The 26,870-nt window shown below is 45.6% G+C and overlaps 1 protein-coding gene across 1 annotated transcript in view; it reads right to left on the bottom strand.

Annotated features, from left to right (window-relative positions):
* The window catches only part of HSD17B4 (hydroxysteroid 17-beta dehydrogenase 4), a 516,553-nt gene that overhangs the window by 169,366 nt on the left and 320,317 nt on the right, over positions 1–26,870 (bottom strand). The gene's annotated exons all lie outside the window — the stretch shown is intronic.

Genomic DNA, 26,870 nt, shown 5'->3' with positions numbered 1-26,870 from the left:
ATGGGAGGGACCTCTGTGTCCCATGATATATCTAGCAACCAAAAATACCAACTTCCTTGTCAAAAGGACTAAGGGAATATGTTTTTGTAACACAGACAAAATGAAGTTCAAGTCCCAAGGGTTCAAGGGAGGTTTGACAGGCGGATTAAGCCGCATCACCCCTTGTATAAAGCTCCGGACTAAAGAATTAGTAGCAAGTGGTCTTTGAAATAAGACTGATAAAGCTGAGACTTGGCCTTTAATAGTTCTTAAGGCCAATTTCATTTCTACCCCTAATTGTAGAAAGGCAAAAATTCTGCCCATGATACATCTATGAGGGTGCCAACCCTTGGATTCACACCAGGAAACATAAGCCCTCCAGACTCTATAATATGTAGTTCTGGAAGCTGGCTTCCTGTCATTAATCAGGGTAGAGATAACTGACCTGGAAAGCCCAAGTTTCTTTAGAATGTGGGTTTCAATAGCCAAGCCATTAAATTTAGAGACCGTAAGGAAGGATGGAATATCGGTCCCTGAGAGAGCAGATCTGGTCGTAGTGGGAGGGACCATGGGCCCTCCACTGCCATCTTTATAATTTCTGCGTACCATGACCTTCTGAGCCATGCTGGTGCCACCAGAATTACCGGCTTTCTTTCCAGCTTGATCCTGCAAAGAAGTCGTGGCAGCAACTGAATAGGAGGAAATGCATAGATCAGTAAGAACTGATCCCACGGGGTCACCAACGCATCCGTTCCGCAGGCGAGTGGATCCCTGGTTCTGGCCATAAAGTTGACTAACTTCATGTTGAACCTGAACGCTAGATCTACGTCCGGAGTCCCCCATCTTTGGCAAAAAGCCAGAAATATGTCGGGATAAAGAGACCATTCCCCTGGGCATAACTGCTGGCGACTTAAGTAGTGCGCCTGCCAATTTTCTACTCCCGGAATGAAGACTAACGAAAGGCACAGAACATTACTTTCTGCCCAAGTTAGAATATGGTTCACCTCTCTCTGCGCTGAGAGACTTCTGGGGCCCCCTTGGTAAATGATATAGGCCACAGTTGTGGCATTGTAGGATTGAATCCTGACAGGGGAATCTCGTAACCTGAAAGTCCAGGTCTTTAGAGCCAGACGTACTGCCCGAATCTCTAGGATATTGATGGGCAAGGTTCTTTCGGTTCTTGACCACTGTCCATGGACAGTTGTCTTTTCTAGTACTGCTCCCCAGCCTGAAAGGCTGGCGTCCGTTGTTACCACCTTCCAGATGACTGGTCTGAAGGATTTTCCTTTCAGCAGATTCTGGGTTAGTAACCACCAAGTGAGGCTTTGGGACACTCTTGGGGACAGCTGCACTGGCAAGTCTAAAGCTGCAATTGTTTTGTTCCAATCAGACAGGATACTGTTTTGCAACAGTCTTGAATGAAACTGGGCATAGGGAACTGCTTCGAACACAGCCACCATGGTTCCTAGTAACCTCATGCAAAGGCGAATGGAGGGGTCGCCATTTGACCTGACCATCCGCACCACCTCCTTTATGGAGTTGATCTTTGCCTGAGGCAAGAGCACCCTTTCCTGGGCTGTGTCTATGATCAGACCCAAGTACTCCAGTCTCTTTAGAGGTATTAAGGAAGATTTCTCTAGGTTGAGAATCCAATCCAAACTTTTTAGATAGTTGGTTGTGGTGCGTACGCTTTGCTCCAAATGAACCGACTGATCTATTAGCAATAGATCATCTAGGTATGCTACGACTGTTATTCCCTGTGCCCTTAACCTGGCTAGAGGTGGGGCCAGCACTTGGGGGAACACCAGGGGTGCTGTGGCTAGCCCGAAGGGCAGGGTTACAAATTGAAAAATGCTGCTGTTCTAACTCGAACCGCAGAAACTTTTGATGAGCGGGAAATATAGGGACATGCAGATATGCATCCCTGATGTCAATAGATGCCAGAATTTCTCCTCCTAGAAGGATAGAAACTACTGACCTGATCGTCTCCATGCAAAAGGAGCGGATCTTCAGGAACTGATTTAGATCTCTTAGATCTAGAATGGGTCTGATGTCTCCATTTGGTTTTGGTACCATGAAAAGATTTGAATAAAACCCCAGACCTTGCTCATTTGTGGGGATCTGTATGATCACCCTTTGAGATATTAATCAGTCTAGTGCCTGAAATAGAGATGGTCTCTTTTCTGGATCTTTGGCAACACTTGACCTCAGGAAGCGACACAGTGGAAAGTCCCGAAATTCCAGCTTATACCCCAGCGTTACAGTGGAGATGACCCATCTGTCCTGAATCTCCTTTTTTCCAGACTTCTGAAAACTGCAGAAGTCTTCCCCCCCAACCTTGGTGAGGGGGGTTGCCTCTTCATGATGAAGCTTTTGGATTCTGCTTTGCAGGTTTCTGACCCAAGGACTTCTTTTGAGCCTGTGTCTGACCCTGAGGTTTTCCTCTGGAATCTGACTGTGGAGGCAGTCGCCAATGCCTAGAGGCGGAAGCCTCCGGTGCAGGGGAAAGAGCCGTTTAAATAAAGGGCATTTATACTTCCTCTTGACTGGCAAGAGAGTACTTTTCCCACTAGAATTTGTTTGGATATATTCAGGGCTTTTTTCAGCCGGAACTTCCTGGCAGCCCTCTCCTCTCCGACCTGACATGTAAACTCACAGCCAGTAGAGGAAGTTTTCCTGCAAAGCTCACTTCCTTTACTGGCTTTTCTTTGTTATCTCTGGGCACTCAGTGCTGCTGCCCTCGAGGCTCGAGCCCTTGTGCATGCTTCTGCTACTGAGACATTGTAGCATGGAGCCAAGGGGCTCTGAAACTCCTACTCAGCTCTGTGCTACAGCAGGCAGAGCTCTCTGTACTCTGCTGAATTATAAAAAAAAAAAAATGCCTGTGCATACCAGAGAGACTGGTGGCCATCGGAAGAGGTGAGGGATTGCCAAAGCCTGAAGTTGTGCAGAGGAGTGCACTGTAAAGGTGTGGGGGAAGGGGAAATATGTACTGAGAGAAGACCGGGTAGCAATTTGTGCAGAGGGAACAGTGAAAGGGGGGTTAGCAGAGAGGGGAGATTGGGGGGGGGGGGGGTGTGTGCAGAGAGGAGAGATGGGGGGGATGTGTGCAGAGAGGCGATCAGGGGGGGGGGGATGTGTACAGAGAGGGGATCTTCGGGGGGGGGGGGATGTGTGCAGAGAGGGGATCTGGGGGGGATGTGTGCAGAGAGGGGATCTGGGGGGGATGTGTGCAGAGAGGGGATCTGGGGGGGGGGATGTGTGCAGAGAGGGGATCTGGGGGGGGGATGTGTGCAGAGGGGGGATCTGGGGGGGGATGTGTGCAGAGAGGGGATCTGGGGGGGGATGTGTGCAGAGAAGGGATCGGGGGGATGTGTGCAGAGAAGGGATCGGGGGGAGGGGGATGTGTGCAGAGAGGGGATCTGGGGGGGGGATTTGTGTGCAGAGAGGAGATCTGGGGGGGGGATTTGTGTGCAGAGAGGGGATCTGGGGGGGGGGGGGGATTTGTGTGCAGAGAGGGGATCTGGGGGGATGTGTGCAGAGAGGAGAGATGGGGGGATGTGTGCAGAGAGGAGAGATGGGGGGATGTGTGCAGAGAGGAGAGATGGGGGGATGTGTACAGAGAGGAGAGATGGGGGGATGTGTGCAGAGAGGAGAGATGGGGGGATGTGTGCAGAGAGGGGATCTGGGGGGGGATTTGTGTGCAGAGAGGGGATCTGGGGGGGGGATTTGTGTGCAGAGAGGGGATCTGGGGGGGGATGTGTGCAGAGAGGGGATCTGGGGGGGGGGGATGTGTGCAGAGAGGGGATCTGGGGGGGGATGTGTGCAGAGAGGGGATCTGGGGGGGGGGTGTGTGCAGAGAGGGGATGCGTGCAGAGAGGGGATCGGGGGGGAAACGTGCAGAGAGGGGATCGGGGGGGGATGTGTGCAGAGAGGGGATCGGGGGGGATGTGTGCAGAGAGGGGATCTGGGGGGGGGATGTGTGCAGAGAGGGGATCTGGGGGGGATGTGTGCAGAGAGGGGATCTGGGGGGGGATGTGTGCAGAGAGGGGATCTGGGGGGGGATGTGTGCAGAGAGGGGATCTGGGGGGGGATGTGTGCAGAGAGGGGATCTGGGGGGGGGATGTGTGCAGAGAGGGGATCTGGGGGGGGGGGATGTGTGCAGAGAGGGGATCTGGGGGGGGGATGTGTGCAGAGAGGGGATCTGGGGGGGGGATGTGTGCAGAGAGGGGATCTGGGGGGGGGGATGTGTGCAGAGAGGGGATCTGGGGGGGGGGGATGTGTGCTGAGAGGGGATCTGGGGGGGGGGATGTGTGCAGAGAGGGGATCTGGGGAGGGGGATGTGTGCAGAGAGGGGATCTGGGGAGGGGGATGTGTGCAGAGAGGGGATCTGGGGAGGGGGATGTGTGCAGAGAGGGGATCTGGGGAGGGGGATGTGTGCAGAGAGGGGATCTGGGGAGGGGGATGTGTGCAGAGAGGGGATCTGGGGGGGGATGTGTGCAGAGAGGGGATCGGGGGGAGTGTGTGCAGAGAGGGGATCGGGGGGAGTGTGTGCAGAGAGGGGATCTGGGGGGGATGTGTGCAGAGAGGGGATCTGGGGGGAATGTGTGCAGAGAGGGGATCTGGGGGGGGGGGATGTGTGCAGAGAGGGGATCTGGGGAGGGGGATGTGTGCAGAGAGGGGATCTGGGGAGGGGGATGTGTGCAGAGAGGGGATCTGGGGAGGGGGATGTGTGCAGAGAGGGGATCTGGGGAGGGGGATGTGTGCAGAGAGGGGATCTGGGGGGGATGTGTGCAGAGAGGGGATCTGGGGGGGATGTGTGCAGAGAGGGGATCGGGGGGAGTGTGTGCAGAGAGGGGATCTGGGGGGAATGTGTGCAGAGAGGGGATCTGGGGGGAATGTGTGCAGAGAGGGGATCTGGAGGGAATGTGTGCAGAGAGGGGATCTGGGGGGGGGGATGTGTGCAGAGAGGGGATCGGGGGGGGATGTGTGCAGAGAGGGGATCTGGGGGGGGGATGTGTGCAGAGAGGTGATCGGGGGGGGATGTGAGCAGAGAGGGGATCAGGGGGGGGATGTGTGCAGAGAGGGGATCTGGGGGGGATGTGTGCAGAGAGGGGATCTGGGGGGGGATGTGAAGAGAGGGGATCTGGGGGGGGATTTGTACATGGAGGAGAGCTGGGGGGATGTGTGCAGAGAGGGGATTTGTACATGGAGAAGAGCTGGGGAGGGATGTGTGCAGAGAGGAGAACTGGGAAAGTGTGGATGGGAGGGGGTGGATTTGTGCAGAGAGGGAGAGGAGATCTGGGAAGGGGGGAGCTCTGCGCAGAGAGGAGAGCTGCAAAGTGGGAGCTGTGGAGGGTGGGGCAGGTTGTGCAGAGGTGAGAGCCATGGGGGGAAGCTGGGGGCGCATAAGTGAAACATGGGGGGGTGGCAAAGGTGAGAGCTGTGGATTAAGGTGAGCTTTAGATGGGGGTGCAGAGATAATATGCGGATAGGGGTGCAGAGGTGAGTTGTGGACTGGAGGTGTAAGCTGTGGTTATAGGGGTGCAGAAGTGAGATGTTGAAGGGGGGGCAAAGGTGAGCTGTGGAAGAGGGGGCACAGAGGTAGGATATTTGTTGCTTGGGGAAGACCAGGGATGTGGGGTAGTAACACATGCAGAGTTCAGTGACCAAGAGTATGTAATGCATGGCTGTATGCAGGGCCGTCTTTACTATTGATTGGGCCCTGGGCAAAAAAAATTCTTGGGCCCCCCCCATGCAAATTGTCTCTCCACCCCAACATTCGAAAAAACAAAACAAACACGTAAACTTATGTATTGCATTGTATTCTACTTGTACTGTCTGCCCTCATGTTGTAAAGCACTGCACAAACTGTTGGCGCTATATAAATCCTGTATAATAATAATAATGATGGGGAGAAGAGATAGAGAAGTCCAGGGTGATGGGTGGGGGGGGATATGGGAGTCCAGGATGATTGGGGGGGGGAGAGATGGGGGAGTTCAAGATAATGGGGGAAGGGGGGAGATAGGAGTCCAGGATGACACACAGGGATTGGGGGGGTGTACTTTGAGGTGTTTGTATCATACAGGGCACAGAAAAAAATCAGCACAAGGGGTAGTACTTGCATATCCTCCTCCCTCCCGCAAAGTAACTATCTATTGGTCACCTCTGCACATCACTTTGCTTACCTCTGCTTCCTCATCCACAGCTCACTTCTGTATTCCCTGTCTATCTCTGTCCCCCCCATATACAGCTCACCTCTGTACCCCTCTATCCACAGCTCACTTCTGTATCCCCTGTCTACCTCTGCCCCCCCCATCCACAGCTCACTTCTGTATCCCCTGTCTACCTCTGCCCCCCCATCCACAGCTCACTTCTGTATCCCCTGTCTACCTCTGCCCCCCCCCATCCACAGCTCACTTCTGTATCCCCCATCCACCTCTGTACCCCCCCCCATGTCCACCTCTATATCTTTCCGTCCACCTTTGTACCCCACATCCACCTCTGTGTTCAGCTCTGTACCCCCATCCACGTTCACTTCTATATCTTTCCGTCCACCTCTGTACCCCCCCCAATGTCCACCTTTGTACCCCCTATCCACCTCTGTAGTACCCCCCATCCATGTTCACCTCTGTACCCCCCCACCGCCTCTGTTCACCTCCGTACCCCCATGTCCATCTCTGTACCCCCCATGTCCATCTCTGTACCCCCCATGTCCACCTCTGTAACCCCCATGTCCACCTCTGTAACCCCCATGTCCACCTCTGTAACCCCCATGTCCACCTCTGTAACCCCCATGTCCACCTCTGTACCCCCCATGTCCATCTCTGTACCCCCCATGTCCATCTCTGTACCCCCCATGTCCACCTCTGTACCTACCATGTCTTCTCACTTCTGTACCCCCCATGTCCACCTCTGTACCCCCCATGTCCACCTCTGTACCCCCGATGTCCATCTCTGTACCCCCCCATGTCCACCTCTGTACCCCCCCATGTCCATCTCTGTACCCCCCCATGTCCACCTCTGTACCCCCCATGTCCATCTCTGTACCCCCCCATGTCCACTTCTGTACCCCCCCATGTCCACCTCTGTACCCCCCCATGTCCACCTCTGTACCCCCATGTCCATCTCTGTGCCCCCCCATGTCCATCTCTGTGCCCCCCCATGTCCACCTCTGTACCCCCCATGTTCATCTCTGTACCCCCCATGTCCACTTCTGTACCCCCCATGTCCACCTCTGTACCCCCCATGTCTTCTCACTTCTGTACCCCCATGTCCACCTCTGTACCCCCCATGTCTTCTCACTTCTGTACCCCCCATGTCCACCTCTGTACCCCCCATGTCTTCTCACTTCTGTACCCCCCATGTCCACCTCTGTACCCCCCATGTCCACCTCTGTACCCCCCATGTCCACCTCTGTACCCCCCATGTCTTCTCACTTCTGTACCCCCCATGTCCACCTCTGTACCAGCAATTCTCTGCAGTCTGCACAAATGAATCCTCTTCCCCTTCTCTCCACCTTGTTCTTTCTTACCTGGTCACACGGCGGTGCAACGAACACAGTCCCAGCCTATCAGACCCAGCACACAACCAGAAAACTTCACTCGGCTGTGTGCTACACAGGTCTGCCAGGCGGGGGTGGGGGCGGGAGGAACACAGAGCGCCGCTCTCGCACTGTCATTTACTAGGGTCCGCAGCTCCTGACAGAGGGAGAAGCGGGACGAGCGGGCTCAAACACATGAAGCCCGCAGCTGTCCCGCTCTCCTGTATAATGAATGTAGCCGCTTGGGAGAGCAGGGGGGATCGGCTCCCCCCGCTACTCTGCAAAAACTGCGGGCAGCGCAGGGCTTAAGTGGCAGCTGCTTTGGGCCCCACAGCAATGACAGGGCCCAGGGCAGCTGCCCCTTTTGCCCTGCGTTAAAGACGGCCCTGGCTGTATGTCACATTAAAGGCCTCGGGATGGTACTACTGCATGCTGTATTCTGTACAATAGGTTTTGCGTTACATACTCCTGAGCCCTGCATTCTGTATGCTGGTCTGCATATTACATACGTTTTACCACTGCACTCTGTGTGATACCCTCTGTTACCTATTCCTGACCCCTGCACTCTGTACACAGGGCTATATGCTGCATGTACCTGAGCACACGGGATGCTTTGGATTTTATGCAAGTACTGTCCTTTTTGCTGATTTTTTTTCTGTGCCTTGTATGATACTCAATTCTCACCACTGCACAATACACATTCCTGAACCACGTGTCTTGTGATATGCAGTTGTAATCCTTAACTTATTACAGTTATTTGATGCCGCAGTACTTCTCCCCTCTAAACAAGGTGTGGCTGGGGGCGGAGTTTGGGTGTGGTTGGGGGCGGGGGGTTGGGTGGGGAGGGTGAGTTCCTGCACCTATTCTCTGAGAAAAAAAGCCCTGGATATATTTATCCAAGTCTTCTCCAAATAATCGCTCCCCATGAAAGGGGAACTTAGTTAGGAGGTTTTTACATGGTGCTTCAGCTGACCAATTTTTTTAACCACAGGATTCTACGCATATGCACAAGCACCTGGTGAATAGAATCTTTAAAGAGGAAGTAAACCCGCAGCGAAAAAACGAGAAAAAAAAAAAAACCTTGCAAGATAAAGGCATAAATTATGTATTATGCTATGCATACTAGCTAATTATGTATTACTTACCTCAGATCAAAGCCCCCGCATCGGTCCATGTCTCCCTCTCCGACATGTTGTCCCAGAGTGACTTCCGGGTATCGCGGCTCCGGCGCTGTGATTAACCGGAGCCGCGATGCTGTCACTCCGCGCATGCGCGCGGGAACGGCACAGTACAACTGAAGCAACGGCATATAGCGCCATTGCTTCAGTTGTCTTAAGTGCGCTTGTGCCGCATGATGTCGGCACATACAAATATAGGGATATCCCCTAAACCGTGCAGGTTTAGGAGATATCCTTGTTAGCTACAGGTAAGCCTTAATATAGGCCTGCCTGTAACAAATTTTTAAACAAGGGTTTACAACCACTTTAATGGCATCTATAGCAAAGCTTAATGCCTTTGGTAGTTCAGCCAAATCCCAAGCTTGTTGTGCAGGAAGCTCTCTAAGGACCTGTTTAAATGGGTCCTTTAGGGATTGGCAGACCCCTATCGCAGCAACTGCAGGCTGAGTAACGGCACCTGCCAAGGAAAAGGCATACTTTAGCAGGGATTCAAACTTTTTACCTGTTGGATCTTTAAGCATCTGTGCATAGTCTACAAGTTAGGCTATTATTCACATTGGAAATCGCAGCGTCAATTACTGATCCTTTCCATTTTTTTGGAAAATTTCTCCTCCAGAGGATAGAGAATTGATCCCATTCAGCAAAAATAAACTTTTCTAGTAATGCATGTGCAGGAAATGCATGTGCAGGAAATGCATGCAAAAGATAAGGTTTTAAGGAACCCAAGGAATAAGCTGAGCTTTCAGGAGACTCCGTTAGGGGTAGCATGAAAGTATAACGAACCATCTCCGTAAGAGTTTGTATCAGCAATTTCTCAGATTGAGAGGCTGAAAAAGGTTCATCTACCGTTGTTTCCTCCACAGAGGAATCATCGGTTTGCTTTTCCTCCTGATCGACTGTGAGTAACACCTCATCCTGTGCCCACTGTTCCCCTTGCAAAGGTTCTGCAGTGGGGGAAGGGGATCTAGCACGCTTCCTATCCATTTGAATGGAGGATGTGATTAAAGCCGCTAACTGTAACGACCACAACATACAGGGATATACAAACAAGATTTCCCATCTTTTACAATGTGTGGGGGCACAGTGCCCCTCAGTGCAGGTGTGACGGTATTACATATTATCTGTCGGTATTACATTGTATATCCCTGTATGTTGTGGTCGTTCAGGTGCTTATCTAATAATTTCTTGACACTCTTGATGCCCCCCGCTGAGACCACCGCCTGTGGAAGGGAATTCCGCATCCTTGCCACTCTTACAGTAAAGAACCCTCTACGTAGTTTAAGGGTAAACATCTTCTCTTCTAATTTTAATGAGTGGCCACAAGTTTTGTTAAACTCCCTGCTGCGAAGAGGAATTCTGAAATTGGAATTCATTAGTGTCTCACTGACACTTCCTTGCACTGCTGGGGAGGGAGTTGAGTGCCGAGAAAAGAGGCTTTGAGTGCCACTTGCAGCACCAGTGTCGGGGGTTGCCTACCCCTGCAGTAAAGCATGCTTGTTATACTATTATATGTGTATGACAATCAGTGCCACAATAATTGTTGCCAAAATGCGAAAATAGTAGAACCCTGTATGTGTAATCAAATACCGCAGCTGCTGTGTGTGTGTGTATATATATATATATATATATATATATATATATATATATATATATATATATATATATATATAGTGCAGCGCTACTATAATGGTAACTATAATACCACACCTTATGTAAATATTAAAAAAAAAATAATCAGTCATTGCAATATCACATAATAAAAAATGTCCATATAAAAAACACAAATCTTGAATGATGTGATTTTCTATCACCACCGTGCTTTTCTTTAAAACATTGCATACTTGTGCACACCTCCACCAGCATTTTAACTGCTCACCTCAAGAATGAGTCAGGCAGACTCAAACACAACTTTTGTATTTGATTCTTACAAAAAAAAAAAAAAAAAAATCTCCTTTCTACTCTGGATCAGCTGTTCACCTTCCACCCTCTTGTAGTTTTTAGCTACTCCCACTGTGCTTTGCATGGGTAAAGGGTTGATCTCTCTTACAAACAGCCTTTCTCCTTAGACTCTCTTCCTCTCATAAGAACTTGTTTCCAGTGTCATTTAATTACAAAACACAGCAGACATAGCGCTCTCTGTTTCTCAAATTTATTAAAAACCCCACTTAAAAAGAGGACACTTTCAAAATAGAAAACAAATACTCGCATTTGTATATAATGAGAGCGTCCGCTCGCTCACCACTATGGCTGCGTGGCGTAATAGGCTCGGTTCCTCCCCTCTGCATGCGTATCGACCTCTGATTAGCCTTCCTCAGCAGATGGGTGGGACACCTCGCCTGATCCTTTATATATTCCGTCGTTGTTCTGGCAACCTCTCAGGATCCTCCCCGGCAGTTTCACGTGATTCAAGGAACGCCCACTTCCTGCGGGCCCCAGGGCTTACTTTCCCCTAGACCGAATCCTACAAAACTGATACAATACCACAATCATGGCATCTAAAAGGCAATTGAACTAAAATTCTTTCTACGTCACTCTCCCTAACTGCCGCGGAGATCACTCAATATACAATTAGAATAATTTCAACAATAATTACTTTGCACCGCTACTTAATTCTGACATTATAAACAGATTTTTAATATTTAAACATAATGTATTCTTAATACTTCCTTTAAAACTTTACAAACTAGGCCATGTAATGGATCACAACTATCCTTTAGCGAATGAGCTTCTATTTTTATTACTTTTTAATTTTTGATTTTTAATGTTACTATCTGGAAAATATATTATATATATATATATATATATATATATATATATATATATATATAATCATTATCTTAACATATATTATTATACTGATATAATATTTTTAAACCTATATGCTTAAGATTTATGTGTTAAAACGAGTATCTATATTATTTTTAGGGAAGAGACAAGTTTAGAAAGAGGTCAACGTTGAGACCCCTGAGCCCCTAGTCTCATATACCCAGGACCCATGCCAACTGAGAGCTCTGATGTAATTCCCCCCTCTCCAATGTTGTTTAACTTTTTCCACCCCCCAAAATTGAAGACGATGAGGATTCCTACCATGGACCTCTCTAAAATGTTTAGGAACACTATGATCTTTCTTTCCTTTTTTAATATTGTTTAAGTGTTCTCGTACCCTCACCAGCAGTGGTCTAGAAGTACGTCCCACATACTGGAGCTTGCATGGGCACTCCAACACAAACAACCCCCTCTGATGAACATGTTATGAATTCTTTTATCTTATGAATTTTTCCTGTGGCTGTGGCCAGGAAATCTTTGTACTTTTTCATATTACTTCCTTTTGTAATCCTACAAGCCAAAACACCTATTACACAAATAGAAGTCAGTTAGAAAAGGTGCGAAAGTACCCGTCCCTTTAATCGGCGTGTCCAATACACCGGGAGCTAAAATATTTCTTAAATTTGGGGCCTTTTTGTAAACAAATTTAGGTACAGGTGGAAGTTCTCCCCCTAGAACCCTATCCCTCAACAGTATCTCCCAATGCTTTTTAAAAATGTTCTACTTTATGCCTTTGGATGTTATATCCCAATAATATGCTGAACTCATGTCCTGTTTTAACTCCACCTCGTGTTATATCTTTATTTACTAAGAAGTCCTTTCTATCCATATTCTTAACTACCTCTAATTCCTTTTTAATGAACTTCTCCTCATAACCTTTCTGTAGAAATGTAACCCCAAAATGGGTTGCATGCTCCATAAATTCCTCCGTAACTGTACAAATTGTCCCCTTGGTATGTTAAGTAACCATGGTCTATGATGACAGCTGTCAATAGCTATATAACCGTTTCTATCTGTAGGTTTGCAATAATTTCTTGTACATATCTTACCCCCTTGTATAGACATCTCTACATCCAGAAATACCATAATTTGTTGACCATATTTCCAGGTTAACACAATGTTTTTATTGTTCTGATTTAACCACTTCCATACCGGGCCTATTCTTCTGGCACTCCTCTCCTATATGTAAAAATCCAATTTTTTTTGATAGAAAATTACTCAGAACCCCCAAACATTATATTATGTTTTACAGACACCCTAGGGAATAAAATGGCGGTCATTGCAACTTTTTATCTCGCACGGTATTTGCGCAACAATTTTTCAAACGCGTTTTTTTTTTGGATAAAAAACAGTTTCATGATTTAAAAAACAAAACAGTAAAGTAAGCCCAATTTTTTTGTATAATGTGAAAATGATGTTATGCCAAGTAAATAGATACCAAACATGTCACACTTTAAAATTGCGCACGCTCATGGAATGACGCCAAACTTCGGCACTTAAAAATCTCCATAGGCGACGCTTTAAAATTTTTTACAGGTTACATGTTTAGAGTTAGAGGAGCTCTAGTGCTAGAATTGTTGCTCGCGCTCTAACGGACACCGTGATACCTCACATGTGTGGTTTGAACGCCGTTTACATATGTGGGTGGGACCAACGCGTGCGTTGGCTCCTGAGCGCGAGCTACCGGGGACAGGGGTGTTTGAAATTTTTTTTTTTATTTTACTTTATTTTTTTTTATTTTTACTTTTTTTTATCACTTTTATTCCAAATATAAACATCCCTTAATAGGAATCGTTCGTGACAGGTCCATTATATGGAGAGATGTCCATCTCTCCTCCAGGCTGGAAAGCACGAGATTGGAAAAAAATTCCACAATCTCATGCTTACCAGCCACGATTGCGGCTTTTGTTTACATCAGAGGCCTGGGCGTCATAACATCGTGCCCGGGTCTCCGACGGTCATAGAGATGACTGGTGACCATCTGGTCACCGGAAATCTCTATGCTCGTCATCCGGCAGCAGGCGATTCTTTCTCCGGGTCCCCGATGGCATGTGAGAGCCCAGAGAAGCACAGGATGGGAGCGGGAGGGGAATGTGCCCTCCCGTCGCCTGTAAGAATGATCAAGCGGTGGAACTGCCCCTATGATCATTCTTCTGGTACACAGAATCACCAGCTGAAAAAAAGGATATGTGAATGATGCCTGTAGCTGCAGGCATCATTCAGATATTCCCACTGAAAGTCAATGACGTCATATGACGTCCCTGGGTGGGCAGTGGTTAACCTGCTCATGAAGGACTGGAGACTATGTCCCCCTTCCATATCATAAACAGGTCATCAATGAATCTACAATAACAGACCAACTGGCGGGGTCTATCTCGGAAGACTTCCTGAGACTCCCAGTGTGCCACAAACAAATTTGCCACACTGGGAGCGAAGCGAGCTCCCATAGCAACACCAGTCTTTTGTAGATAATAATTACTATCGAACCAAAAGTAATTATGGAGCAATCCCCACCCTGCTCCCTTGGGATCCAATCAGGAATCAGGGGGACAAAAATCGACCTTTTAATAATCATAGAGGACCGAGAAGACCTTATAATAATGGATTCAATAGAGGGGGATTTAACAGAGGAGGTTTTTATGGGAGACGCCCATTTAGATCTGGTTCTCAGGGTAACCTTAACCCAGCCCCTTATTATCCCATGCAACAGGAATATAGATCCCGTTATGGGCCAAGTAAGCCCCAACAGGATTATGGCAGACCCTATGGGGAATTTGAAGGCCCACAAACGGGCAACTACCAGGGAGGGCATAATAGATATGCCCCCTTGGAAGGGCTGGAAGAAGCATTTTATGGGAGGAATTTTTAAATCTGGAGCAGTGGCGGAATTACCAGGGTTGACACAGTCACAATTGCGACGGGGCCCTGGCATTCTGTCACTGTGGGGGGGCCCAGCGGGGTTGCTATTCACAGGGCTCTGAGAGGAGAGCGTGTCTCTCAGGTAACAGCAGCACAGAGACACCGGCATTGATAGTTTTATACCCCAATCCGACGGAGACCGTCCGGTCTGTCCTCTCTTGCACGGGATGACAGAGGACACACAGCTGGTCTCTCCCTTATCCCTCCTCCCCTCTCCTGTGCTCTGCGGGAAATGTGAGCTTGTTAGCTTCACACTTGACTGCCCACGGAGCACACAGGAGAGGGGAGGGGGGAGAAGGGAGAGATCAGCTGTGTGTCCTCTGTCATCCCGTGCGAGAGAGGACAGACCGGACGGTCTCCGTCGGATTGGGATATAAAACTATCAATGCCGGTGTCTCTGTGCTGCTGTTACCTGAGAGACACGCTCTCCGCTCAGAGCCATGCTGTCTTGAGAAGACAGAGGACTCTGATGGGCACTGATAGGAGGCACTGATCGGAGGCACTGATAGGGACACTGATAGGGACACTGATAGGGACACTGATAGGGACACTGATAGGGACACTGATAGGCACTTATAGGGGACGCTGATAGGGGAAATTGATAGGGGGCACTAATAGAAGACACTGATAGGGGACACTGATAGAAGACACTGATGGGCACTGATAGGGGGCACTGATGGACACTGATAGAAGGCACTTATAGGGGGCGCTGATAGAAGGCACTTATAGGGGGCGCTGATAGAAGGCACTTATAGGGGGCGCTGATAGAAGGCACTTATAGGGGGCGCTGATAGAAGGCACTTATAGGGGGCGCTGATAGAAGGCACTTATAGGGGGCGCTGATAGAAGGCACTTATAGGGGGCGCTGATAGAAGGCACTTATAGGGGGCGCTGATAGAAGGCACTTATAGGGGGCGCTGATAGAAGGCACTTATAGGGGGCGCTGATAGAAGGCACTTATAGGGGGCGCTGATAGAAGGCACTTATAGGGGGCGCTGATAGAAGGCACTTATAGGGGGCGCTGATAGAAGGCACTTATAGGGGGCGCTGATAGAAGGCACTTATAGGGGGCGCTGATAGAAGGCACTGATGGGAGGCACTAATAGGATTTACTGATGAGCACTGAAGGGAGGCACTGAGAAGGCACTAGGGGGCTCTGATAGGGGGCACTGAGATGGCACTAGGGGGCACTGATAGAGGGCATTGAGAAGGCACTAGGGGGCACTGATAAGGCACTAGGGGGCACTGATAGGGGCACTGAGAAGGGCACCGATGGGAGGCACTGGTGGGCACTGATAGGTGGCACTGATGGGCACTGATGAGCACTAATAGGCAGAACTCATAGGCTGCACTGATGGGCACTGAAGAACACTGATAGGCAGAACTCAGGCAGTATTGATGGGCAGTATTGAAGAGTATTGATAGGTGGCACAGATGGACGCTGTTAGGCAGCATTAATGGGCACTGATAGGTGGTGCTGATAGGCAGATTTGATGGGCACTAATAGGCAGCATTAATGAGCACTGATATGTAACACTTGTAGGTGGCATTGATGGGCACTGATGATTGGGGCACCGATTATCAGTGTAAACAATTTTCTGGCATTCTTGACAGTTAATGGCAGTCCTTTCCTAACACAGACACAGCATGAGAGGAAAGGACTGCGGATAACCGGCAAGTCTGTTTACATGTGATCAGCTGAGATCACATGGTAAAGGGCCACTGTGATTGCGCCGGATGCCCGTCCCAGGGGGCATGCGGGAAACACGGTTTTGGGACAATGTACATGGACACCCTCCCAAAATTGAAAGCCCGGGGCTCGGATGGAAGGGGGGGCCCCATCATTGTTTCTTGCACCGGGGCCCTGAAGGTTCTAGTTATGCCACTGATCTGGAGAGTACCCCCAGGGGGGGAGAACAGAGTGAGGAACACAATGGAAACGCATTTGGAGTAGAAGCAAAAGGCAGAGGGGGAGGAGAGCAGGAAGGAAGCTCCAAAAAAAATAAACTACCAAACAGGAGAGGGGATTTATAACCTGAGTGGGGTTCCCTTAAATAGTAATGAGATCAGGGTACTAGACAAAGGATTCAGATTTGCCCCCATGAGAACACTTAAACAATATTAAAAAAGGAAAGATCGATCATAGTGTTCCTAAACATTTTAGAGAGGTCCATGGTAGGAATCCTCATTGTCTACAATTTTGGGGGGTGGAAAAAGTTAAACATTGGAGAGGGGGGAATTACATCGGAGCTCTTAGTTAGCATGAGTACTTCTGGGTATATGAGACTAGGGTCTTGGTGCCCAGGGGTCTCAACGTTGACTTTGAACTGAACTGCTTCATTAGGAATAACTGATAGTACCCCCCCCCTCTGTCTCTTCCCTAAGAATAATATAGATATATACTCGTTTTAACACATAAATCTTAGGCATATATAGGGATAAAAATATTAGATCAGTAAAATAATATATTAACAAAATATATATTCCAGATAGCAAAATTAAAAATAAAAATAATAGAAGTTCAGCGCTAAAGGATAGTTGTGATCCATTATATGGTGTATTTTTTAAAGTTGTATTGGTTTTATAGGGAGCATCAAGAATACATTATGTTTAAATATTAAAAATCTGTTTACAATGTCAGAATTAAGTAGCGATGCCAAGTGATTATTGTTGAAATTTGTATATTGGACAATCTCTGCGGCAGTTAGGGAGAGTGATGAAGAAAGAATTTTAGTTCAATTGCCTTTAGATGCCACAATTGTGGTATAGTATCAGTTTTGTATGATTCGGTCTAAGTGACCCCTGAGGCCCGCAGGAAGTGGGCGTTCCTTGAATCACGTGAAACTGCCGGGGAGAAGCCTGAGAGGTTGCCATAACAACGACAGAATATATAAAGGCTCGGGCGAGGTGTCCCACACATCTACTGAGGAACACCAATCAGAGGTCGATACGCATGCAGAGGGGAGGAACCGAGCCTATTATGTCACACAGCCACGATGGTGAGCGAGCGGATGCTCTCATTATATACACATGCGAGTGTTTGTTTTATATCTTGTAAGTGTCCTCCTTTTTAAGCGGGGTTTTTTAATACATTGAGAAACAGATAGCACTATGTCTGCTGTGTTTGTAATTACAGGACACTGGAAACGGTTTCTTAGGAGAGGAAGAGAGTCCAAGGAGAAAGGCTGTTTGTAAGAGAGATCAACCCTTTACCCATGCAAAGCACAGTGGGAGTAGCTGAAACTACAAGAGGGTGGAAGGTGAACAGCTGATCCAGAGTAGAAAGGAGATTTTTTTGTAAGAATCAAAGACAAAAGATGTGTTTGAGTCTGCCTGACTCATTCTTGATGTGAGCAGGTAAAATAGCTGGTGGAGGTGTACACAAGTATGTAGTGTTTAACCTCCCTGGCGGTATTCCCGAGTCTGGCTCGGGGTGGAATTTCAGAACCAAAAGCAGCAACCCCGAGCCAGACTCGGGATCACATCGCATGATCCATGTAGAGGTTACTTACCTTGTCCCCTGGATCCTGCAATGTCTCCCCGCTGTGATCTGCGAGCCGCCGTGTCTCCCTCGATTCACAGTGCCGAGCTCTGTTCCTTGCGAGTGTTGCGATGCACGGGGATGGAGTTCGGCGCCAAATTCAAAAAGTAAAAAACACAGTATAGATACACTATACTGTAATCTTACAGATTACAGTACTGTATCAAATAATTACACATCCCCTTTGTCCCTAGTGGTCTGTCCAGTGTCCTGCATGCAGTTTTATATTATAAATACTATTCTTTCTGCTAGGAAACTAGAGATTGTCCATAGCAACCAAAAAATGTCCGTTTACGTCAAAAGTGCTTTTAGACCAGCTAGAAAACAGCGACAATAAATTAGAATCACTTGCAGAATTGAGCGATAGTGATTTGTGGGGAAATCCATCATCAAACACTGAAAGTAATGACAGCGACAATTCTGCAACTGAGCAAATTTCAGTGTTTTTGATTTGATTACATTATTGAATAATTTACATTATTATTTGTTATAGTTATTTATTATATTATAATTTCGTTTTTCAAAACTTTATCATACCCGGGATGTCTACTAGACTCTTGTTTGGACAGATTTAAGTGTGTTATTCCTAAGACTTACAGGCCTACAATATAAAACACCAAATTTCCATGCAAAATAATTGTACCGCTTTCAGCATCAAAAATCTGAAATAATCATACCGCCAGGGAGGTTGAATAAAATCACATCAAGATTTGTGCTTTATATGGACTTTTTTCATTTTGTGATATTGCAGAGACTGATTATTTTATATTTTTTTAAATATTTGCATAAAGTGTGGTATTAGAGTTACCATTATAGTAGCGCTGCACTATAAATATTTATATACACAATGCTTGTTATACTCACTGTGGAACCCAAGGGTTTAATCCCCTGCATTGTGTAAAAAGGCTCCTCTTCTCCACAGTCCCCAGTCCATCTTCTAATAGAACAGAGCCATGGAGGCACTCTAGCAATACACACCAAACTGAGCATGTGCAGAGTTTTTTTTTTTTTTTTTTGAGAGGGTACATGTGACCAGTACAGGGCCAATTAGCACTGGCCAGACAAAGTCAGGGATCATGCAGCATCACAGGACAGTCATAGCAGAATGAAAACTCCTCCTACAAGCTTTATCCAATGCTCGACCGGACACTGATAGAGGTCACAAGACGTCTATATATTGCTGATGAGAAAAGTTATTATCCGTTTATATATACTAAAATAATTGCATTTCCATGTTCTCTGTACTGTGGGAGACCAGATATAGTGAATTCAGGGTCCCGGGATTAGTAACACTTTAAGGAGAAGAGTAGATGGGGAAGTTTCTGCAGTTCTGTCCTGTCTGTTGTCCTGATACAGTAGGGTAAGTGTTGCTATCCGCCTAGGACAAGAAGTGTGTTATTACCAGGATCACCAGGTTAAAAAAAATAAATATATATGATGCAGGGGGGAGGGGAAAAAATGTATAAAATAAAAACGAATGCAGCCACTGAATCTACAGAATGGGCTACATTCTACAATTTTGCTTTTAGGATCAGACACTCTTTAAATAAACCTGCAATGGGGGAAATATAGGGACTACCATTGTATTTCATGAAAATACTACTTGCCTGGATGTAACACTGATCCAGTATATTCAATACTTTGAAATGCTAACATGTAACAAGTATACGGATCGGGAAATGCAAAACTCCTGATCTACGTATATCATTTTTCTGGCTCCATGACTATTCAAGCACAAGTACCATAATGAAAGCCAGGCACTGTTAAGAGAAAATGTCAGCAATGGCACCCTTCATGTTTCCCATGACTGATTTTCTTTAACCACGCGGTAAGTGTTTAGTTTCTGAATAGTACCTGAAACCGCAGACCAAAGCACAACAATCAATAGAAGCTACTGTATGAGATTGAAAAACTTGCACAGAGCTTCTTAAAAGATTAAACATTCCCTTGGTTACATTACTTGAAGCACAACTTTGCGGTTAATGTCCATCTATCTTTGCTTTTCCACTAATGCAGGTTTGAAGAATTCTACTTAAAGGTGCAAATAATGACTGTTAGACAACTAATGGGTCTGGGATCACGAGTAGAAAGAGGCTGTAATTCTTTTATGTGTCCATCATGCCTTTCCTTTTTTTCACATATTGATTTTCATCACTGGGTCAATACTTGGCAGGAGAACAATAAGCAGACAATACTTTGGGCAATTGTGTCACATAATTTGTCCTCAAAGGTTTTGCATGAAAGATTCATCACACATATATTCAAACCTGCCCTGTATCACCATCTTCTAAAGCACATTCTCCCCCCCCCAACTAGACAAGCTGCAAGCAAACCTTTGGCTAATGGTAGGAATAAAGCATCTTTATAACATTTTCTTCTAGTAACACTGTTGTAGTGTGGTTTTTTTTTTTCCTCTTTTTATTTCATGTTTTTCCCTTTTAACTACTTCATGACTTTTCACTCCGTTTTTGTCCCTACAAAGTTACTCCTTTTGTGAAACCTTACAGGCTGCCAATGGTCATCTACATGTAAATCCTAAGAAAAGATTGATGGATGCTGAAAATCACCTGACCCGGTATTTACTGCCTTTTAGCCAAATCGGTGGCTATTGTACTGTACGAATCGGTGCAACGCCGCATTTGCAGCGCCGCACCGATTCCCAAGATTAGTTTCTGCACTACTTTTGGCGTCTTATGGGTGCAATTTCAATAGACATCTGTGCAGAAACCCACACAGATGTCTCTGAAATCGCCCCAGAAGTCGGGACTGACACGCGGTAATGAAATTGTGCACGTTCGGCTGTCAGTGTGAACCTAGGCTTAAGTACAGAGTTCAGAGTATTTTATAGTAAAGGCACAGAACGTTTTTACTGCTGCTTTTAGGGGAGTCAGAAGTTTTTTTTTTTTTTGCTTCCAAATGCCCCTCCATGTTAGCCTATGTGTCCATGCACACAGACTTTTAACAGTGGGGCTTTTGGAGGTAGGTAAAAAAAAAACAACTGCCAGCGAGTACAGGAGCAGCAGAGTTTTGGCAGAAAAAAACATCTGACGTTTGTGAATGTGGGTTAATGCTAGGCGGATTTAGGATCTGAGTGTTATTCTTCCCCTTTACTCTGATACCCCTAACTAAAATCTAGTGAAACCAATTGCCTTCCGAAGTCACCTAATTAGTAAATAGAGTCCACCTGTGTGTAATTTAATCTCAGTATAAATACCGCTGTTCTGTGAAGGCCTCAGAGGTTTGTTAGAGAACCTTAGTGAACAAACAGCATTACGAAGGCCAAGGAACGCACCAAACAGGTCATCGATAAAGTTTAAAGCAGGGTTAGGTTAAAAAAAAAAAAAAAATATCCCAAGCATTGAACATCTCATGGAGCACTGTTCAATCCATCATCCAAAAATAGAAAGAGCATGGCACAACTGCAAACCTACCAAAACAAGGCCGTCCACCTAAACTGACAGGCCGGGCAAGGAGAGCATTAATCAGAGAAGCAGCCAAGAGGCCCATGGTAACTCTGGAGGAACTGCAGAGATCTGCAGCTCAGGTGGGAGAATCTGTCCACAGGACAACTATTAGTCATGCACTCCACAAATCTGGCCTTTATGGAAGAGTGGCAAGAAGAAAGCCATTATTGAAAGAAAGCCATAAGAAATCCCATTTGCAGTTTGCGAGAAGCCATGTGGGGGACACAGCAAATATGTCGAAGAAGGTGCTCTGATCAGATGAGACCAAAATCAAACTTTTTGGCCTAAAAGCAAAATGCTATGTGTGGCGGAAAACGAACACTGCACATCACCCTGAACAAGCCACCCTCTCCGTGAAACATGGTGGTGGCAACATCATGTTGTGGGGATGCTATAGTTCAGCAAGCACAAGGAAGCTGGTCAGAGTTGATGAGAAGATGGATCTAGACAAATACAGGGCAATCTTAGAAGAAAACCTGTTAGAGTCTGCAATAGACTTGACTGGGGCGGGGGTTCACCTTCCAGCAGAACAACGACCCTAAACATACAGTCAGAGCAATAATGGAATGTTTGAGATCAAAGCATATTCATGTGTTAGAATGGCCCAGTCAAAGTCCAGACCTAAATCCAATTGAGAATCTGTGGCAAGACTTGAAAATTGCTGTTTACAGACGCTCTCCATCCAATCTGACAGAGACTGAGCTTTTTTTGCAATGAAGAATGGGCAAAAATGTCACTCTTTAGATATGCAAAACTGGTAGAGATATCCCCAAAAAGACTTGCAGCTGTAATTGCAGCAAAAAGGTAAAAGAATTTGAAAACCATTTATCATTTTCCTTTCACTTCACAATTATGTGCCACTTTGTGTTGGTCTATTATATAAAATCCCAATAAAATACATTTACGTTTTTGGTTGTAACATGACAAACTGTGGAAAATTTCAAGGGGTATGAATACTTTTTCAAGCCACTGTAAATCTGTCGGATGCCGGCGCTAAGGTTTCGAATGTACATGCCAATTACTCGTACCACTGCACCAGTACGAAAGACAGGTGCATGGTCAAGGTATTTGTAATGTGATGGACCAAGTCTCATGGGGACCTGGGAGACTAGTTCCCCTTCAGGTCCACCTCACTTCTGATTGACAGTGAATGGTAGTGGGTGAATCCTCCGCTGCAATTTAGTCTAAAAGCAGCTTTCAAGATCTCCCCACTGTGAGCTGCTGCCAATCAAAAGTAGCAAGGCAAACCTGATTTAGCTCTGCCCACCCAATGGGTGCTGTGGCTGTGTGGATTACTTCCCCATCAGGTTCGCCTCCCCCTAAGCTACTCATACCCCAAATATTGGCACTTACATATTTGGGTTATGACATCACTAATATGCCCAGCCACTTCGTTTACATTTTGCTGGTAGTAATTTATAAATCTGTCACAGCCACAGCAACGGGTTCTTAAAGTAGTGGTAGTAAAAACTATCTGAATTTATCGCACGTGTCGGTAACACCAAAACTGGAGGAAGTGCTTGCCTGCATATTGTTGTTAATGCTTTATTGAATTCCACATAACATCTTTAAACAAACTATTTATCAACGGTACAAACTGCATTGCAGCATGTTTCTCTCTTTGAGTGCCATGGTAAATGACGGATCTGCAAATCTTATTTCAGTGTAGACTTTGTCACAATATGTCTTACAAATGCAGCTGCCAATTAACATAACATTCAAAGTACTCACTCAGCAATCAAAACCATAGACTAGGTGACATGCCCTTTTTACTAGGTCTCTCATCATCCTCTTATTTCAAATATAAAAACATATTCCACCTTTTTTTTTTTTTTTTTTTTTAGAAAAGAGAAATGCACCCACATTACAAAAAGAAATATGTTCATTATTTTCTTGCAGTGGAGCCTGCAGTGGGTCACGGGGCAATGTACAGGCCTCCTGCAGAGTCATCCAGCCCCCAAGTCGGTACAGGGCATTGGTCCTGCCGTTATGAGCCTTAGTTGGGTACTTCCTGTTATAGTGTGACAGTGCTTTACCTCTGTCTACTAATTGTTCTTCCATGTTCCCATGTGCAGTTCTGCTTGAGACTATAAGCAGCTATTTCAACACACATTACACATAGATGGTCCGCTGTCATCATCACCAGAAAACCCACACTGAAAAATTAGGCCATTGATAGAGTGCACACATGTAGACAGAATGTGGTTGCAAAGGGGCTGCGGAAGAGCAGAAACAGACATGCAACAGAGGATGAAAAATTGGTTAGGATACACAGAGCTTTAGCAAGCTAAATGTCATAGTTACATTCACATCTACTTTAAGGATGTATTGTAATAATGCAGGTTCTGATATAGCTGAAATGTAACCTGGATAGATATATTGACTTCATGAGATGCTACAACACACCAAGGCATCATTGGATACATAAAGTCAGGTTCATCTATGAGTTAAGATCAGCCTTTTCCAACTAGGGTGCCTTCTGAGTTCTTCAGGGGCACCTTGGCAAAATGCCTAAATTGCCCAAAATGTGTGCAAGACAGTAGGTGGATCAAGCCTGCTTTTTTGTTACACAAAGCCACAGGTTTCCATTGTACAACATTACAACCTTGAGCACTGTGTAGGCCAGCCTCCAGCATCCCAACAACCACTAACGTCATTGGTTGATGAGGAGGACATCAGGCAACTGCATAGCATCCTTGTTTGACCCCCCACCCCTCTCTCTCAGCACTGGGGTCACGTTAGCTGCGTGGGAAAAGAAAATGAGGAAGAAGAAATGCTGCAATACCAGTAACAGTATGCAAAAGTAAATTTGGCTTTGAAAGGATAAATCATGTGTGGGGATGCTGCTGCAATATGTAATGGCATCGTTTTTTTTTCCTAGTTTTTACAGTTTTTTTAAATTTTAGAAGGGGGTGCCTCAAATTTGTCCATAATTTTAAAGAGTGCCTTGAGAGGAAAAAAGGTTGAGAAACACTGGTTTAGATAACATCCACAACATTTATGATACTGTGCACATAATAACCGCATTACAATAGGATTCTATTGTATTGACATTGTCACTGCATGTGGACAGCATAGTGCATTATCATCGAGGGGCCATTTATACTTGTGCAGCAATGTATTTAGCCAACTTATTGTGAATGGTACCCCAGAACACACACACGTGTTGTGGTGTGCTGCATTGTTTAAAAAAAAAAAAAAAAAAAGTGTTATTTTTCTGTTGCAGAGCACAGACAGCCTATTTGTAATGAATGAGCTGCCTTAATGCAATGCATATTAACGTGCATAACAACTGCATTTATGTACCACAACAGACAGCAAAAGCATGAATCCACCCTCAATGTCTGATATATAATGCAATACCCCTAACTTATTATCATGTACCTTTATTTTCTTAAATGGAAAGGCAACCGGAAAAGCCAGTGCAAAAACTTTCAGTATACAGTCACACAGATTTGCTGGTACCCTCACAGCTCAACGAAACATGCTTTACTCCTCCTGAAAACGTATGATATTAAAAACAATTGTCTTATGTATGGCTGCATTCTACATTCTTATTATACAAAGATATTCTAAAATAGCCTGGACACGTTTGACACCTCTAGAAAAGATTATAAATAACTAGATCACAGGTATATTCCAAATAGTTTTCTGCAATTAGTATCATACACATCTACAATCTTGTAACCACTTGCAGACCGGCACACGCCGCTATACGTGGGCAAAGTGGCATGGGTGCATAAAACGACGTCACTCTCATCGGCGGCTGGCGGGAGCGTGCCCGCGGACTCTATGTCTGCCAGTGGCCCACAATCGTGGCACGGAGAGGCAGAGCAGGGAGATGCCCATGTAAACAAGACATTTCCCTGTTCTGCCTAGCAACATGACAGGGATCTACGGCTCCCAGTGATCGGGAGCAGTGATCTCTGTCATGTTCTAGTGAGCCCATCCCCCCTACAGTTAGAACATGCTGAGGGAACACACTTAACCCCTTGACGCCCCCTAGTGTTTAACCTCTTCCCTGCCTGTGACATTTACACAGTAATCAGGGCATTTTTATAGCACTGATAGCTGTATAAGTGTCAATGGTCCCAAAATAGTGTCAAAAGTGTCCGATCTGTTTGCCGCAATGTCGCAGTCACAATAAAAATTGCAGATCGTCGTCATTACTAATAAAAAAAAAAAAAATTACTAAAAAAGCAAAAAGAACTATCCCCAATTTTGTAGACACGATAACTCTTGCGCAAACCAATCAATATACGATTATTGCGATTTTTTTTTTACCAAAAATAGAACAATACATATTGGTCTAAACTGAGGAAGAAATTTGTTTTTTTATTTTTTTTTGGGATATTATAGAAAAAAGTAAAAAATATTGCTTTTTTTTTCCAAAACGGTTTCTCTTTTTTTGTTTATAGCGCAAAAAATAAAAAACGCTTTACTTAAGATAAGTGGTACAAATGGCCTGTTAACAGCTTCAGAAGTGTCACTGAGAGTTAAAGAAATAGCTTTTTGCCTCCAAAGGTTGTGCATCAAATTATTTAGGTTAAGGGTCCAATCAAATTTGTCCAAACCATTTTCAGTTGTTTTAATATTTAAAAAATTCTGTTGGTTTGAAATTCAAAAGCAAGTGATTTCAGAGAAAATTGTGGAAAATCTAATGTAAGTATCACCTCTGTCAAGAATTCAAGTCTCATGATGAAAACTGATATTTTCTTATATTTAGTAAGCTTATGTCTAATGCCTCTTGCGCACAGGAGTTAAAACGCCACATTTTTTATCTGATCTGGATATAGATACATTGTCGTCTGTGGAACAACTCCCACAGTTGCATAAAGACCATTAACACAGCGATGACTACAGACCTGTTTATGCACCTATAAACATGTATATGCACGTGTATTACAACACTGCCAATGAATAGGAATATACTGTATGTATACGCATGTGCATGTTCATGCACCTTTACAGAACATTTTACTCAGGATCATTGTCAACAAGATCCCGAGTATAAACATCGGTAATCTATTAAGGCAGTGTGCAACTGGTCTAAATGTAAATTTGTAGACCTAAAAGACCATCCTCAGAATATTTCTTCACCTTAGCCCACTCCAAGACAAAACACTAAAGTTGTTATTGCATATGCACCAATTCAACATTGCAAGTAAGAGAGCTCAAAACTGGAATATACAGAAAGTGACCTTCAGTGTGTTATGTCTAGCTAGCATCAATGCTAATCCATCAGGAGTAATGGAATGCACCAAGTCTCTCTTGAATAGACAATAGCTTAAAAAAAAAAAAAAAAAAAAAAAAAAAAAAAAAGTAGTGGTTGGGCTTTATATATACACTAACAGCAGCACAAGGGGATACCAACAGGGTCACCCCAATCAGGAATTGTACAAGAAGGGCCAACCACCGTG

Source organism: Aquarana catesbeiana, linkage group LG01, assembly GCF_042186555.1.
Source record: "Aquarana catesbeiana isolate 2022-GZ linkage group LG01, ASM4218655v1, whole genome shotgun sequence".
Classification (NCBI taxonomy): Eukaryota; Metazoa; Chordata; class Amphibia; order Anura; family Ranidae; genus Aquarana; species Aquarana catesbeiana.
This window is presented reverse-complemented; position numbering and strand designations above follow the sequence as displayed.